General features: G+C 41.8%; 1 protein-coding gene across 1 annotated transcript in view; it reads right to left on the minus strand.

The window, feature by feature from the left end:
* Window positions 1-17,519, minus strand: part of Igf1r (insulin like growth factor 1 receptor) — a 292,382-nt gene that overhangs the window by 186,901 nt on the left and 87,962 nt on the right. The gene's annotated exons all lie outside the window — the stretch shown is intronic.

The raw sequence follows: 17,519 nt of genomic DNA on the forward strand, positions 1-17,519 counted from the left end.
GCCTGTGTGTGTGTGCGCACGTGTGCATGTGCGTGCATGCGTGTGTGCGTGCGTGTGTGTGTCTGTCTATCTGTCTGTCTCTGTGGGGGGTGGGGTGGAGACAGAGACAAGGATAGACTGCTACAATGCTAACATGTTGTAAAGACTCTGGCTGAATGTAGGATGGGCCAGACCATACCCTAACACTGGATGCTTCTCTTTCTCAAATGCTTTCACCTCTACCCTCATGTGCTGTCTTCTTTCCGTTTTTTCTGAAGTGTCAGCAGGATTCCTGGGTTTCAGAGCGAGAGGGGACAGACAGGAGCGGATCACACATGAACATCTATCCCAGAACAAAGACTGAGATGCCCATCGTCCATGATTTATGCAATAAAAACAGATTTTCTGGAAACAAAATTCACTGTGCTTATATAATGGAATACTATTTAGCCATGAAAAGCAATGAGGTTTCCATACCTGCTACAGCATGGACAAGACATGAAAACAGTAGGTCACAGAACATTGTGTGGCATGATTGTATTTATACAGGATATACAGAAGAAGTGACTCTACAGAAACACAACGCAGCCTAGGGCTTGCCCATTACTTTAGAGAGTGGGGAAATAGGAGGCACTATGTACTAGGTTTCCTTTGGAGTTGATGAAGCTATCTGGGGACTAGAAATGGTGGTTACACAGCAGTATGGATATACAACCTATCATAGAACCATCCAGTTTTTAAGTGGGGGGCTTATGTTATATGAATTTTACTTTAATAATTATTTTTAAGTAATTCTTCTGCCCCATACATCAGAACTGAAATTTAAAAGAGATGTTTAAATGGGATTTTTACTGGTTTGAACACACACGAGCATGCGTCATAGGAATTCACCTTCAAATTCTTGTCATCTAAAAATATACCCTGAAAAATGTTTTAATTGGTTGAGTGTTTTCTATTAGTCTGTTATTCTATTACCACAAGAAATTCTGTTATTCACTATTATTGTTATCTCTAGAAACACTTCACAGCATTCATACCAGGTCTTAACACCTGTGTCAAACAACTCTACTTGTAATGAAGGGCAGATCTCCCTTGTTCAGGAAAATCCCCAGCATGCCCCCATACACACCAACATTCTATGTGTGTGAAGCATGAAAAGCTTTAGCACAAGAATAATGTATTTTTACCTCCCAAAAGTTCTGGTCTCTCTCTCTCTCTCTCTCTCTCTCTCTCTCTCTCTCTCTCTCTCTCTCTCTCTCTTTCTCTCTCTCTGTGTGTGTGTGCAAGCGCGTGCTCGCGTGTCTGTGTGTGTCTCTGTCTCTGTCTCTGTCTCTGTCTCTCTCTCTCTCTCTCTCTCTCTCTCACACACACACACACACACGTAACAGAAAAAAGCAAAAGCGTAACAGCAAAGTTCACATGTGACTATTTCTCTATTCCATCTTAAATGAAGCCATTTCAGGTGACTTTTGCTGATTAATGAGGAGAAAAGTTAAATCCCAGTGAAGACACAAAAGCTTCAAGTAATGAACAGCTAATCCCGGAGTGAAGAGGTGTGGGCTGAAGGGAGAGGGGTGTTAAATATGCAAATGCAGTGTCTATTTATTGCTAATGCAGACACCAGGAGAACAAATCAGATGCAGGGCACCAAGTGTTCTCATCAACAACATTGACTTTCTCCAGAAGCATCACAAGCCAGACCAGGCACAGGTAAGAGACCTGTCTCCTGAGCACAGAGTGAACAAGAACACACTCTAGGAACACACACAGTCATAGAAAGCCAGAGCCAGGCCCACCTGAGACACAGTCCCACAGAGTGAGCAAAACAGGGCTGTCCCTCTCCATTAGCACGGAAACCAGACCCTTCTAGGCCAAGTTACTACCAAGACAGTAAAGAATCCACACAGTGATGTCCTACACTCCTCACTGGTCTTCCTGACGCCTGGCAAGATCTGTGAGGATGTAAGCCACTTTAAGACTCCTTCATGAATTTCATCAAAGCAAATGACACCACCCAAGAAAAGTCGAGTGGCTGCTTCCTTTCCCCCTTTTATTATCGTAGTAGTCTTTGTTTGGACTATTTCAAAGAACAGGTAATCAGAAAACACAAGAAATGTGCCTTCTTACATAACACTACCATCCTGGGCAGTGACTTGGAGTTCCCAAAGCAATCTCTATTTTGCCAAAAAAATAAAAAAGCTGATTTTTGTAATGCCTACACGAAAATAGGAGTTGAACCCAACACACTCTGATTATCACAAGTGATGCTATGTGGCCTTCCTTTCCTGGCCAAGACTGCCCTTGGCAGGCGCCAGCTACAGCAGCCAGCATGCACACATCTGCAGTGCTGCAGTGGCTCACGCTCAGCGAGGCTGGAGACAGACAAGTACCATGTAAATGGTCAAAATGTTCAAGTCTCGCAGTAAATAATGGCACTTATATTACAGCTATCGTTATAAAAATCTGTAACACTTCAAGAGACCATTATGGAGCTATTAAAAAGATTTTGCTTTCAGTTTTCAAGACGACTTAGGCAGAATGCCACCGCTACAGTAATTACTTTATTTATCGCTGTGTAAACGGACCTTAATGTTTCATTAAAAAAGAGAAAAATGATGGTGCTCCCATGCAATCACCAAGCAAAACATGGCAGCAGAGACAGTGGTCCTGCGTGCAAATACTGGTCACCCTGGATGCGAAGTAAGTCTCCACATACTGTGGGACAAACAGCTGGACTGCTGGAAGAAGAAGAAGATAGCAAGATTAAGACATCCTGCTAGACAAACCATTGGGTGTACCCTGGATGACTGGTGCAGATCTTTCATTCACAAGTTGCAGGCGGTTATAACTTTTAGATCTGATACACAATATTACAAGCAAAGTATGTACCAATGAACTAGAATGACTTGAAAATACTCATTTAGACCCAACACTTTGTCTCAGACACCTAGAAAAATAAAGTAAAAATAAAAACAAATTAAAGTCTTGGGGTGACGAAATGGTTCAACAAAGGTGCTTGCCACCGAGCATGATAAGATAAATTCAATACCTAAGACTCACACAGTCCAAGGAGTGAACAGATTGTCCTCTAATCCCCACGAGTGCCCAAGCATGTGTGTGCCCACACATATTTACATAATACATACACACTAAATAAGAGGGGTGGTGCCTAATCTTAACTACAACTTGATATGCCATGTTTGGCTGATATCCACGGGAGGCCTGCCCTTTTCTGAAGAGAAATGAAGGAGTGGATGAGGGTAAGGTGTGGGGGGGAAGGGGGCGCTGGGAGTACAGGAGAGGAAATCACAGCAGAGATGTAATAGATGAGAGTAGAATTTTACAAAAAGGAAAAAAAATAGAAGTATTTCAGTCATCATGGAAGTGGTTAATAAACCCTTTGACATACATGCATAGCAACCATTCCCAGGTCCTTACTTGTACTGGCAATTTTGCAAGGACAGAAGCTATTTCTATAGTACCTTGCTGCAATAATAGATATGTGCATCAAACAGACAGAAGTGGGGGGGGGGATTTCTACAGTGGTGCAGGAGTGGAGTAGTTTCCACATCAAACTAAATCATAGGGGAGCCATGGCACGCACACCCATCGCTACTGAAAAACACGAAAATACACCAAATAATTCCAAAGGCAAGATTGCCATTAGAACGACAATGAATATCCAGGGGCTTAACCTAGTGCTGCAGACCATTCTAGGGTACACCCTGGCCCCACTTTGTATAAACAGAACATGAATGTAAGTCACAAACCCCTGCATCAAGATGCCAATGACAATTTGGCTACAATTTGGGCCAGGCTGGTTAGGCATTCTGTATCTTGTTTTCCAGCTGTGAAAGGAGGAAATGCCACCTCTCCCTGTGTGTGTGCACACACCTACAGGCATATAACGGATGCTATTAACAAAGATTATTCCATTGAGAGAACATACTAGTCTCTACACTGGGTGATGTCAGAGCAAGGGGAAAGTGCTGGTTGGGGTAAGAAACAGCCTTTTCTGAAGAAGAAATACGTGACAGCGATGGTATTCTAATTTCCTAAGGCTCAATTAATAAGGGCTCCTTGCTCCAACAGCGTGCCATTATTCTGGGCTGTGCCCAATGGCAAGTGTACCTTTTACTGCCTCCATTCCACAATATAGTAAATGAAGTTTACTTCCATACAATCATATGGAGAAGATAGTGGCCTGAAGACCTACTTATACTTGACCCTTCCACTGGAGGAGTAGCAAGGAATGTGGTCTAAAGTACTTCCAGGTAGCACATGGGGTTAGGACTTTTTTGGAGCCTCTGGCAGTTCTCAACGTCTCTGTGGTTAACAGACATGGAAGTCCATCTCCATGGAAGCCAACTTCAGATCCCAGTCATTCTATGACCAAGTGACTCAACAGGGAGGGGCGTCAGTGGATGGTAAAGCTGCTCCCCAGCCTTAAGGGTACAGAGGGGCTCTGCAGTAGACTGTCTATTTCCTGACCAGGAATCTGAGGCCTAGCAATCCATTCTGAGAAGATCCATCAGCAAGCCAACAAAAACCACAACTCACTGAAGACAGCACAAGGGCCGGGGCTAAAGTGACCAAGCTGGACTGCAGCAGGTGGTACTCATCGAAGATGAACTGACTACTCGAGAGAACCTAAATAGAAAAGGAGTAAGAACACACATACTCTCTTGAATTTAAAAAGTTTGGATTTTTTAAATAGAATAAAAAATAAATCTACTGTTCTTGGGCACTGAATTTTTATTCTAGAGGATTAAGGAGAAACAATGAGAGGATGGAAGAGTAAGACATTGGAATTCGGGAGTGAAGATGATTGCCCTGGAGACAGATCCAGGGGTACCTGTGGTGGGAACTGCAGAGACTAGCAGGTGATGGTGTATCATGGAAGGAGAGTCAGTGGTTTGACATTGGCATCTGTTTGGGGGGAAAATAAAACTTTTAACAGCAAAGCACTAAACCGATAGAAAATAATACCTTTCCAAATAACACGGGAAGAGTTGAGATCAATCATGTAAAAATATATTCATTATCACAGTCAGCACAGAAAGGGAGAATTTTCTATTGAAAGACATCTGTCACATTGGGGAAAGAGATAACCTAGCTCTCCTTCATACAAACATGAGACTTACACAAAACAAAGGGACAAAAAAAAAAAAAAAGTGCCAAATGAAGAGCTGAAGTCACAGGGAAAAGCAAATAAAAAGCAGCGATTTTAGAATCAGATGAGTGAAAGCCCAGGGACATAGAAACCTGGGCAAAGAAGGATCCTACTAAAGTGATGTACCACTATGCGTCAAGCCAAAGGCAGGTAAGTCCATAAAGAGCTCTCAGGTGGGACTGCAGAGAAGGCTCAGCAATTAACAGTGTCTGTTGCTTTTGCAGAGGACCAAGATTTGATTCCCAACACCCACAAGTTGGCTTACCACCCTCTATTATTACAGTTCCAGGGGACCCCCATGGGTGGCAGGCACATACATACATACATACATACATACATACATACATACATACATACACACACACAGCCAAAACACATACACATAAAACAAATAAGTAAATCTAAAATATTTTTTAAAGTGCTCTTAAAAAAGAGAAAAAAAATCACACAATTATGAGATACTTTAACACTGTTCTCCAGGTGACAGCTGAAAACAAACAAGGACTAGGAAGAAGTAAATATACTACAACCAGCAAGTCTGATTTTCTAATTTACAGAATTTACAGAAGTGAAACCTCTATTTTTTTTTTTAACAAAGGGCATTATTTAAAAATTAACCATGTACTTGGACTCAAGTCAACATCACTGAGTTCCTTCGGAGGGTTTTCGGAGACACATGTACAGATCCTAACAGATATCAAAAGTAAGTTAAAGAGAAACTCCGACACAAACATCTAAACAGAGGCAGGATCAAAGGCCAATTGGGTACTTTAATTAGACATCTAGTGAATAACCGACGATCACTGATCCTGAAACAAAAGTGCAGAGTAAAACTGTTCTCGGGAAACTGTTCAGCTTGGATGGCACCATTTTAGGAAGCAAGGTGGATATTTAATAAAACTTCAGCCAAAAGGAATAGAAAGGTGAATTTTAATAGGTTAAACACTAAAATAAAAAGCCAACACAATAACTAAAAGCTTAATGTAACTGGTCCTTTGAAGATGGCAAACCATATAAGCCTCTATAAGCTTAATCAAAACAGAACAAAAGCACAATTGTTAATGTGCAATTGTTAATGAGAAGGGGCAATATCATGTATAGTACTGGTATTAGGACACCACTAACTCTGGGCAATGACCTTAAGCTTTAGATAAACCGATTACACAGGAAGTAGAAAAAGTAAAGGTGCCTAATATAAGTAACAACTCTGATACATCCTGAAGCACTTTTCCTTTCCCTTAGCTGGTCTCTAATTAATTCCCCTTCCTCAAGCTTCAGCATCTAGCCTGCTTTCAAGCCTGTGCACCACAAGAACTCTGCTTTAAAACAGTTTTGGAGGGCTGAGGACTGGCTCAGCAGTTTAAAATGGGTATTACTCTTCGAGAGGACCCAAGTTCAATTCTCAGAACCCACAGCAGACAGCTCCAATTATAGCCTTGGAGGGCACCTGTACTCATATGTACATACTCACAGATAATTTAAAATTAACAGTTTGGGCCTGGTCTTGGTGGTGTACGCCTTTAATCCCAGCACTTGGGAGGCAGAGGCAGGTGGATCTTTGTGAGTTCGAGGCCAGCCTGGTCTACCAAGCAAGTTCCAGGACAGGCTCCAAAACAATACAAAGAAACCCTGTCTGGGGGTGGGGCGGGACAGTTTGGGAGTGAAGGTGGAAGTATACTAAGTCTGGGTTGCCTTGCAGTTCATTACAGTTTAATGTTTTAAAAAAATAGATATTTCCTACATTATTTCCTACAAATGACTTTGTATTTTAGAAAAGTATGGAATTCTTCTTAAATGATATGAAAAAATATAACCCTAACAGTGCAAACAGTAAAAATTACAGACCCATCTCAAAACTGCCATTATGAAACACTTGAGTATTACCCAGCTGGGCGCTGGTGGCACACACCTTTAATTCCAGGGCTCAGAAGGCAGAGTTCGAAGCCAGTCTGGTCTACAAATCGAATTCCAGAACAGTCAGGCCAGAGTTGTTTCACAGAGAAACCCCATATCCAAAAAGCCCATAACACACACACACACACACACACACACACACACACACACGTATTAGCAAAATTTAGGGTTCATTCCAGGGATGCAAAGATGACTCACTATTGGTAAATCTAATTATTATAATTTATTACACCACAGAATAAAGGCAAAAGCTCACTATTATATTGTGCCAGAGGTCATTTACTAAAATTAATCAGCTTCTTTCAATTAAAATTAAAACAGGGATGAATACACCAGTCGTAAATAAGATACACTGTATTTAAAAAAAAAGAAAGAAAGAAAGAAAGAAAGAAAGAAAGAAAGAAAGAAAGAAAGAAAACAAAAACCACAGAAGGGTTTTTATTTGAACCGGGGCAATAGAGTGGGTGCCCTTATCTACAAACACAAAAGTAATAGTAAACAAGTATGTAGTCATTTACAAGGAAATTTAATATCATCTTGTTTAGAAGCAAAGGGAAACAGATTAATGATGTTTGTCCACTAGTATAAGATAGCTAATTAAGAATCATTCATATTATGAACTTCTGTAATTTAAAAATGTACTTAAATATTTGCAAATGACATGAAGTGATAGCTATAGATCAAGAAAAAAAACTTAAGACAAAACACTCTAAGAACTATTCTTTATATAATATCATGATCTCTCTCTTAAAAAAAACTGAACTGAATGTATATTTTTTTACATGCCTACAAGAAAGAGATTAAGGATATGTTTCCATCTGTGTATCACCCCTCCCAACCCCCCAATACATACACTCAGTCCTAGAATCAAACCCTGGAGCCTCATGTATGATTATCAAGCCACACCCCAAGCTAACCTGAAGTAACTCTGTCTGTCTGTCTGTCTGTCTGTCTGTCTGTCTGTCTGTCTGTCTGTCTCTCTCTGTGTGTGCGTTAAGTTTTTATTTACTTTGTTCTGCTTTTTGAGACAGGGTCTAGTTATGCAGCTTTGAATGGGCTCCAGCTTTTAGCCAGCCTCCTGCTTCTTTTCTTCAAATACTGGGATTACAGACTCTTGTAAAAGAAACATTTAAAGAGACTAGATACATATAGCAATTGCATAAATAGATAATGACTGGCTGGGAGGGAACGGGGAAAGAAGAGAAAGGTGGAGGGAGGGAGGGGAAAGTATATACAAAGTACATTGTAGGCATACAAACAAAACTCAGAAAACAAATATCCTGTGGATTATTTATTGTAAAGGGAGGCAGAAAACACCTACAGTGGTTGGCTTCAGGCCAATTTAGATTTCCACCGAGACTACACTTGGCCTCTACCTAGCGGCCTGTTGCCTGTCTATGGGCAGGGAATAATGATGTGCAGTGCTCACTGTTACATAGGATTACATGTTTATGTCTCATCTTTGACCCCAGTCATTACTAGTCTGTTTTATTATTAGCTCATTCCTCTAAAAAAGATGCTAGAAAGAAGGAAGCAAACTTCCCCCACAGTGGGTTTCCAAGGGCTTGCCTGTCAGTAGCTAAATCCAGGACAGGTGCTGCTTCCAGATACAGCCCGGGTGTTTGGGCGTTTCTTCAAGAGTTATCGTAGTTGCCAGCCTGAGGCAGCCAAAGGTGAGCTGAGAATGCCGGTGGTCCAGGGTCTCCCAGAAGCTTGTCATAACCTCCCCACCAACCCTCAGCTTCTAATTGGTACTTACAAAGCAGCAATTTCTCTCAATACTCACAAGTAGATTGCTAGCAGGGACCAGAGATTTCCTGGAGACTATCTAAACTCTTGGAGAATGAGAAAAGGACAAAGGAGGAGGCACCAATGGAGCCCTCTACTTCCAAAACTTCAGGTTTCTCCAGGACAGGAATGGAGTATAAATCAAGGGACCGCCACAATGACTGCTTCCAAAAGGCCTAAATTAATTAACGGTCATTCTTTAAAGGAAAAAGGAAATGGGAAATGTTCAAAACATAGTCACCTCCTTGTCCGGATACTAATCCAATGTGCTGAGATATTTTAATTAACAACAAAATACAAAGAAGGAAAACAGCAGCAGAGAAGAGAAGGAGCAAATGGCTTTAAACTTTCTATCAGAGGAAAGCAAAGCTTCCAGGAGCAATGTCTTGAAAGATGGCAGAAGCATTATGATGTCAAACAGACACTGTCCCTCAAGTAGAAGGAGGCAGTCATGCTGGGCAAGTAAGTCCTCGTAAGACAGACAAACTCAAGAGCAAGAAGAAACCTGCTACAGCAGAAAGGCCTCCCAGCTCACACTTTCCAAGATATGTGCTTTGTGATCCAAATAATATCATACAAAGGAAATAAAACCATCTGTAAGAAGCATTAATTCACCATGGTTTGGCTACTATGTAATTCTTCACAATCTTTCCTCAGATAAGTTTAAAACTAAATGGAACAAGCCAAAAGCTTTGTGTGTGTGTGAAATTCAATTAACTTTATAACTGCACTCTTGGGAGGGGGATATATCAAAATTTTCCTGGTTCTCCAACAGCAAACACATTCCCCATCTTACCAGAATACCTCTTTTCTACTTCATTAGCTTTCCCTTCTAAAATATTAGCTCTGACGTTGAATACTGGACTATTTTAAATAACTCAGAACAACTGGTTTTATATCTATCACTTGCCTGAGATATATCTAGGGGATAACACTTAACAAGTCCTTATTAATTAATACTCTGGAAAACATATTTTCATCCAGACAATCCCACGGACAGCCAGCCTCACTAGTGAGAAGAGCCCCACGCCCCGAGACTTCCTACTTGGGTCCTGTTTTTATACAAAAGTGACTTGGTTTGGGTTCAGAAAATAGTCACAAATGGTAACACTCAACCAGGGAATGAAGTCACTGCCCGACATGGGGAGGGGATGCCCACAGAAAGCAATTCCTGAGACATATCTAAGCAGTCATCTATGGGTTTGGGGCTCCTCAGCTCAGTACCCACAGAACCAATAGTGTACACAAATTCCCAGGTAAATCTGAAATTCTCATGTAAATGAGCACTGAAGCCATGCATAGACGAGATGAATGTAAAAGACAAAAGCCAAGTGTATACACACGTTTTATGCAGAACACCGGCTTGGAGAGGGCAGAGCATGGAAGTCCACAGAAACCGAAGTATGTATCTCAATGATGCCCTTATCTTATCTTATTCATGAGGAATTTCTCACAGAGCCACTGTGACACCTTGCATGTAGCATTTAGAGGCACCAGAGAAAAAACCATGACCCTGGGTGCAGGGGAGAAGAAACTTAATTTTCTTTTCTTCCCCCACTCACAAACCTGAGGGGATGAAACTAAGAATTAAAATTCAAAACATGTCGGGCGTTGGTGGCGCACGCCTTTAGTCTCAGCACTCAGGAGGCAGAGGCAGGAGGATCTCTGAGAGTTCGAGGCCAGCCTGGTCTCCAGAGTGAGTGCCAGGATAGGCTTCAAAGGTACATAGAGAAACCCTGTCTCAAAAAAACAAAACAAAACAAAACAAAAAAAACCAAATAAAATTCCATGGAAATAATAAAGACTAAAGATTAAATTTAAAATAAAGAACAAAGATTAAGGTACAACAATGCTGCCACCATCACCATCTTTCAATTATGGAAAAACGACGCTAATGCTCCAAGCGAACACAGGAGTGGATTAAGTACACTGGAATCTTCATCCCAGACAACTTCATAAATCACTAAAAACAAGGTTAATATGGAGTTCATGGCACTGAAAGGCTTTGAAATGTCAGGAAATAAACATAAAACTTGGAGACTCAACTATATGCTTTCTGAAAATACATTTTAATGTGCTTTTAAAATCTAGAAGAATACATCCCCCAGTGCACTTCGAAATGGAATTAAGACTTGGCTGTGTTTTCTTTCCCCAGATTTGTGAGGTTAGAGCAATACACTGTTATCCCTTTATGCTTATCAAATTTTACTTCTTAAGCAGAACAAAGTAAAATCAAATGTCCAACAGTTGGAAGACCTTAGGGTCAGAGCACTTGTGTTTGGCCCCAGCTCTGCCCTTGGACCAATGCCTGAGAGCATCAGCTCTGCACCTAGAGGATGGGAAGCTGGGTAGATCATCCTAGGGCCCCGGCCAGGCCTGGTGTACCTGTCTAGGGAAGCCAGGAGGCATAGTTGGCCAGGTGGTGCCCAGCACCTTCAGTCCTTGCCTGTACCTTGGACTTTGTTGCTACTGTTACTGTTGTGCACCAGAGAGAAATGGATCCAAGATGCAAGAAAGCACATATGTGTGTGAAAACGATACTGCTGTATATCAACAATCCATTCTGAGCTTCGTGTCCATTATAGGGAAGGAAAGGAGAAGACAAAAGGAAGGCGCCTCTGAGACTAAAAGTGAATAGATACTTTTATTCACTAAAAAATCAGGATATAAAATAACCATTTAGAATGTCCCCCAAACCCCAGAAAATCAAGAGCTAAAAAAATACATATAAAGTGATTAAAGATGCTCCCAGATGACACATGAGCATCCTTGTTAGCTGCTTCAGCCACAAGGATGAGGTGTTACGCTAAGCTGTGCCCACCCAGGCAGCCTACTAGAAGCCAAATCTAATCTCTCAGACAAAATATGGGATGATAGGATTACATAATTAATTTTCCTGTTAGGAGTAATTGTTACTGACTTCATGTCATTACAATGTCAGCTCATCTGGTAGGCGATTGTGATCACATTCTAATTACAATAACATACAAACAATTTGTAACTGTTTGTTATTAAATAATGAGCAAGGCCACGGTGGCCAAATGAACTCTTAGAAAAATGAAAATTAAAAGCAAAATGAAATAGGCAAGAGGTCTTAAGAAATTAATCAATTAATCCTGATGAAATCTCTTGCTTGGGTGACTAGGTATGTATCGCTCAGGTCACCTGCTAAGCATTCTCTAAAAGCCAGCTGTTCAACTTGATTAAATGTCAGAGTGACCCGAAGCACTTGGTGTCACCAAGAACCAACAGCAATACAAATGTTTAAGATACAACTGTCAACTGGGCATGTGGTACACTTGAGAAGGTAAGGAGTTTCATCAAAGGATGAAAATGGCAAGCATACATCATGACTTGTTGCAGATACTATAATCTTCACATTTTACAATGAAAAAAGGGAAAGATAATAATTGGTGCCCATATTTTCATTTTACATGTTCTTCTTATACTTGGTAGTTGAAGATACTAAAATGGTACTCGTGGTAGCCTGATCAAGAAAGCATAGTTTTCTTGTAGAAGGATCATTCCCTAATAGCAAAGGGTAAATCAAAAATAGAGGCTAACACCAGTCACAGTAGCCTTCATCATGAGATTACACACCTGTAAGCCCTTAGGAGGCTGAGGCAAGAGGGTTGCTATAAATTGAATGAAAGCAGTAAAACTGCTCACTTCACAAACCAGGAAGCAAAAGAGGAAGGCCCTAGGATCCCATTATCCCCTTGGAGGGCAAAGGCCTAGTGACCTGAATGCCTTCCAGAGACCACACCTCCTAAAGAATCTACCAACTCTCACAATCATCAAAAGAGACTGAACCTTTTAGGGGATATTGACTTTTAGGGGATATTCAATGTCTAAACTATCACTAAGAGGTAATAAACAGAAACTGATAGCTGTATATTGTTCAGTCACTGCCTTTAATTTCTACTAAATTTACACTGTCTCTTGAACATCTGGCATTAAAGAGCTTAATAAAGGATATTCTGAATTCAGGATAACGATCCACATACCTAGTGAATTACAAGTTTGTCCTTTAAGAAGGCACAGGTTTAACTCAAAAGATAGGGGGAAAGAATAACACAGCTCCAACTCAGTGTTCAAAGAGTTTCTTTGCCAACACTAATTAGTGGGGGGAGGGAATAATAAGGGGGGGAGACCCTCAAGTGCCAAAACAGGTTCAAAGAAATAATTAGCAAGATACACCCACTGAGGCCCTGGAATTCCTCACCATTTGCACCTAGGGGCCTCTGATCTCAAACTAAAAGTAATAACCAACAACCAAACATGGCAAGTTCTTTTAAATCCCTAAGGGCACATCTAATTCTTAGACCTATTACTGACAAGGAAACAGGGAAGACACACTGTCTGGAAATATTCCTTTCCCTCTACACAGAAAGATGCAGGACTTTGAGGAACATGAGGTAGAGCAGGGGCTGACAGGGGCTTTGAGAAAGACTCTCCAGTCTACTACAGCCATACCACTCTGAACATGACGGATCCCGTTTGATCTAGGGAGCTAAGCAGGGCCAGGCCTGGTTAGTACTTGGATGGGAGAAACACCCCCAATAAAAAAATAAATCTACTCAAGAGAGCGGTGTGTTCTTACCCTCCACTTTTGCACCCAGCTTGCTAGAAGAACACTGTCTTGTACCAACCTATGGGACATCCCAAAGCCCCATTCCTAACCAGGACATAACACAGTAGCTATGTTTACTACATAAGCACAGCTTTCAAATAAAAACAATACAAAGATGAACCTCAAGCTTCACCCCTGCTCCCATTTAGTCTGTTCCCCACCTACCCCATGTACTACACAGTGTGTATCAGTTTCTTGGCTTTCCTGCTAATGTCAGTCTACACAATATATAACCAAACACAAATAGCCTTGCTGCTTCTTCAACTTTATAATGTACACCTTGCCTTTTCTGCTTAGTATCCCAGGTCCTCAACATCTATCACACCATGATCAGGGTGTCCTTAGGCCTTGTTGAGATGCAGTACACAATCCATTTCATGCACTTATCTTTATGCATTAACCAGTCCCCCTTCTGAAGGACAAGTGAGCTGTTTCCAACCTGTTAACTACCACAAACAATCCTGCAGTCCCTACCCAATCAGGTGTAGTTCTAAGATAAATCTCCTGAAGGAGACCTTCCACATGGAAGGTTACATACGATTATAACTGACCATTTTCCACAGCAATGTCTGAGAGTTCCGGCTTCCTCAAAATCCCCAAAACAGAGCCTGTTGACAGACATATAGATTTTAGAGCAATTCTAAGAATAAAAACTCGAAAAGGTTCCTCACTGATGAATTTGAGTATCACAGCGGTAGTTTCAGTCTGCCATCTTTACGTGCCACCTGCAATTCTCCAAAGAGTGGTGGACAGGAACTTAATTCTCAGGACCCTACAATACCAGAGAACTAGACTCTTCTGGACTACCAGGACTTTGCCTAAGCCAGTTCCAATGTCCTTTCTCATCTCAAGTTAGCAGAAAGAAAGCTGGTAAAAGGAATCCAGGAAAAAGGGCTCTGACATGTGGGAGTCCCTGACTGCAACCTCCCTGCCTCCTCACCTAGCATTCAGTGATCACAGAGGAATGATACAGAGCCACTAGAGGGATCAGATCACGGGGGTCACAATGACAACTCTTCACCTTCAATGAAGAGTATCTAAGTGACAAAGTGTTGACACACAAATGAACTCATGTGATTTATGCCCAAGTTCATGTAGAAAGCTTAATCACACAAATCAACACAGATATTGCTGTTTTACTTGAAGAACATTTAACTTCATCCTCCTACACTAGTTAATGTTACTAGAAAAATAACTATTAGACGTAGCCACCCTTTTCTAAAGCAGTGGATTTCAACCTGTGGGCCATGCCCCCTTTGGGAGTCCAGTGGCCTTTTCACAGCGGTCGCCCAAGACCACCAGAAAACACAGATATTCACACTACAATTCATAACAGTAGCAAAATGACAGTATTTAAGTGGCAACAAAAACAGTATTATGTTTGGGTCACCACAACATGAGGAACTGTATTAAAGAGCTGCAGCATTAGGAACTGTTATAGAGCATAAGTTCGTGTTAGCTGTTACTGTGCTAAACAAGTCATTAGACATTACTCTCAGGCCAATCATTCAATATCAGCAGCTGGCAGAGAGGGTGCACAGAAAGCATCTGGGGTTCAAGTCTGGGTGCCTGGCTGGGTCCCTGCCACAGCAGATTTCCTAGCTTCTCCAGGATTCTGTGTCTTTGTCTACAGAATGAAGAGACTGGTGGCTTTTATGAGTAAAAATGAGAAAAAGAGACACGTAGTTCATAGAAAATGACCCCTCCCCATTTTTTTTTTTTCTTTTAGAAAGCAGGTTACTTTGCAATGGCCTTTAAAGGACCATCTGTCCTTTCTCTTACTCAAAGCTAATTGTTGTCTCTGCTCTTTGATCCACCCTGGGGTCTGAATCCTCCCTGGATATTTTGCAGTGTTCCTGCACTCTGGGCCTCTGCACACTCCCAGGCTCAGCCATGCTTTCCTTCCTTCCTACAGCTCCTCGACTCACCATCCTCTTCTATTCCATGGCCACTTCTGATTCCACCACTCTACCCACCAGCCTTTAGGTTTGCTCCTCAAAGTCATCCTATGGAGGTCCTCATTTCTCTTTCTGTTTGGCTGCTGGCCCTCTGACTGCCTCCTCTCTACCCTCGACCCAATCAATACTCCATGACCTTCACTAGTGGCTCCTTCACAGTTCATTTTCCTCTCCCCAGCTATTAAATGATGGCCCTCCTTCCAGCTCCTCCCAAGGCACTATCTTCTCACCTGCTTTTACACACCATCACAAAGACCACTACCCTCTAAGCACCAATGTTTTCTTGATTCAGAGGTGCCTCAAAAATCAAACTCGTGCTTACCCTCCTCACTCACTATCTGATTTCTGCCCTAGTCAAGGAGTGGGCAGTGACACAGGCATCACACAACACTTGGAGCCTGGACATTATCCTTGACACCTTGCTCACCTCTTAAGAAGCCTGTTTAACTTGACCTCCCTTCATCCAGTCACCTGACTGTCTCTCCATCATGGATCCATGTTAACTTCACCCTCCGCCTTGCCTACTCAGACAGCTTTCTAATGGGCCACCTCCCTATTGTTCATGTGTTGGCTAGGGCAAATTTTTTCAGGCATGGATCCATGTACCACATCGCCTTTTACATTAATCTCCCAATTTCTGTTGCTACAGTTAACACAAAACCCTCATTGTGACTTCTGGGATTGTGTGGGGGCCTGAGCTGTTCCTTGCCATTACAAGTCCTCTGCACACATTTTCTTTCCCTCTGGGTCTCACTGCACCATGCCCCTAGCAGTGTTCTGTTAATGTGTGGCTTGTTTAGGGTGCCCCCTGACATCAGTCATCTATGATGTTGGGTTGTAGGCAGTCATATACCTAGAAATGCACTCAAGCTGGATTATAGGAGGATTTCTGGCAGTTAGATAAAAGCCAGCCTTCCTTAAGAACTCATGAAAAATGGGTTTTCTGTCCCCCAAAGGAGTCATTCCCTTGCCTCTGGCAGAAGAGACTCCCGTCAACCCATATCAAAGCCCAGGCTAGCCTCCAGGCTCCCTCAGTTCCTACTCACGAAGCCCCCACGCTTGCTGGCCTGTCTCACCTCCCCAGCCTTCCTTCCCTCTAGATACCTGGTTGTTCTCTATATAATGGGAAGCTTTTTTTCTCCTGCCCCCACTATCTCTTGCTATCTCACTATGGTCATTGTTCGGCATTGCTCTCAATCTAGCAGATAGCCCTGGCCATGTCTGGTCTTTTTCACTGCTCTGGATTCTTCCAGATCACTCTGGATATTATCTCTACTACCCAAGCCTCCCCCCCCAAAAAAAAACACACACAAAGAAACTTTACGCTAATAATTGGCTAATAGTTGGCAGTTTCTTACCACACTCCAGGTATACACACGAGGACATACATCAATTCCACAGAGCCCAGTGGACATTTAGTGTGTATTTATATAATGAAAGCATCAATGAAAGGACATGAATCACCAACCCAGCCCTACTCTGAAGGATAAGATAATTCCAGTGACCTCAAAAGCACACTGTAATAACTTGATGATACTTTAGTGTCATGGAAACATGGTTTCTTGTGTTTTCATCACTAAATCTCATCAAAGGAAACTTAAAGTTCTCTTTTTAAAAAAATCTATCTACTTTGTGCTGTGTTCAAAAGCTGGAACATAGTCATTGGCAGAAGAGGAATTTTAAAAAACTATAAATAACCTATTTATTAAGAGATCATGGTTGACATAAACATGTTTCCTTGGGTGCTTGGTGGCAAATGTCTTCACCCTCTGAACCATCTCTCCTGCCCCTGATTTTATTTCTTGAGGATGATTCTTCACATTTCTCTTGAGAAAATTTGCAACCTTCAGCCATCCTCTACAGATGAAGACACACCAGACCAGGAGGTCAGGTATACTTGTACCTCTTTGCTCTTCCACACTCCCAAAGTCTATGCAACTAATTCTGGGGAGAGAACAGTTCTGCTCAGACTACTACTTTTCAATGTGGCCCTCTGAGTACCTGGGGAAAAAGACAGAGCTTCTTGTTGCTAAAAAACTAGGTTCAAATCAAGTTGCAGGACTGAATGGTCCAG

Source organism: Cricetulus griseus, chromosome 3, assembly GCF_003668045.3.
Source record: "Cricetulus griseus strain 17A/GY chromosome 3, alternate assembly CriGri-PICRH-1.0, whole genome shotgun sequence".
NCBI classification, from domain to species: domain Eukaryota; kingdom Metazoa; phylum Chordata; class Mammalia; order Rodentia; family Cricetidae; genus Cricetulus; species Cricetulus griseus.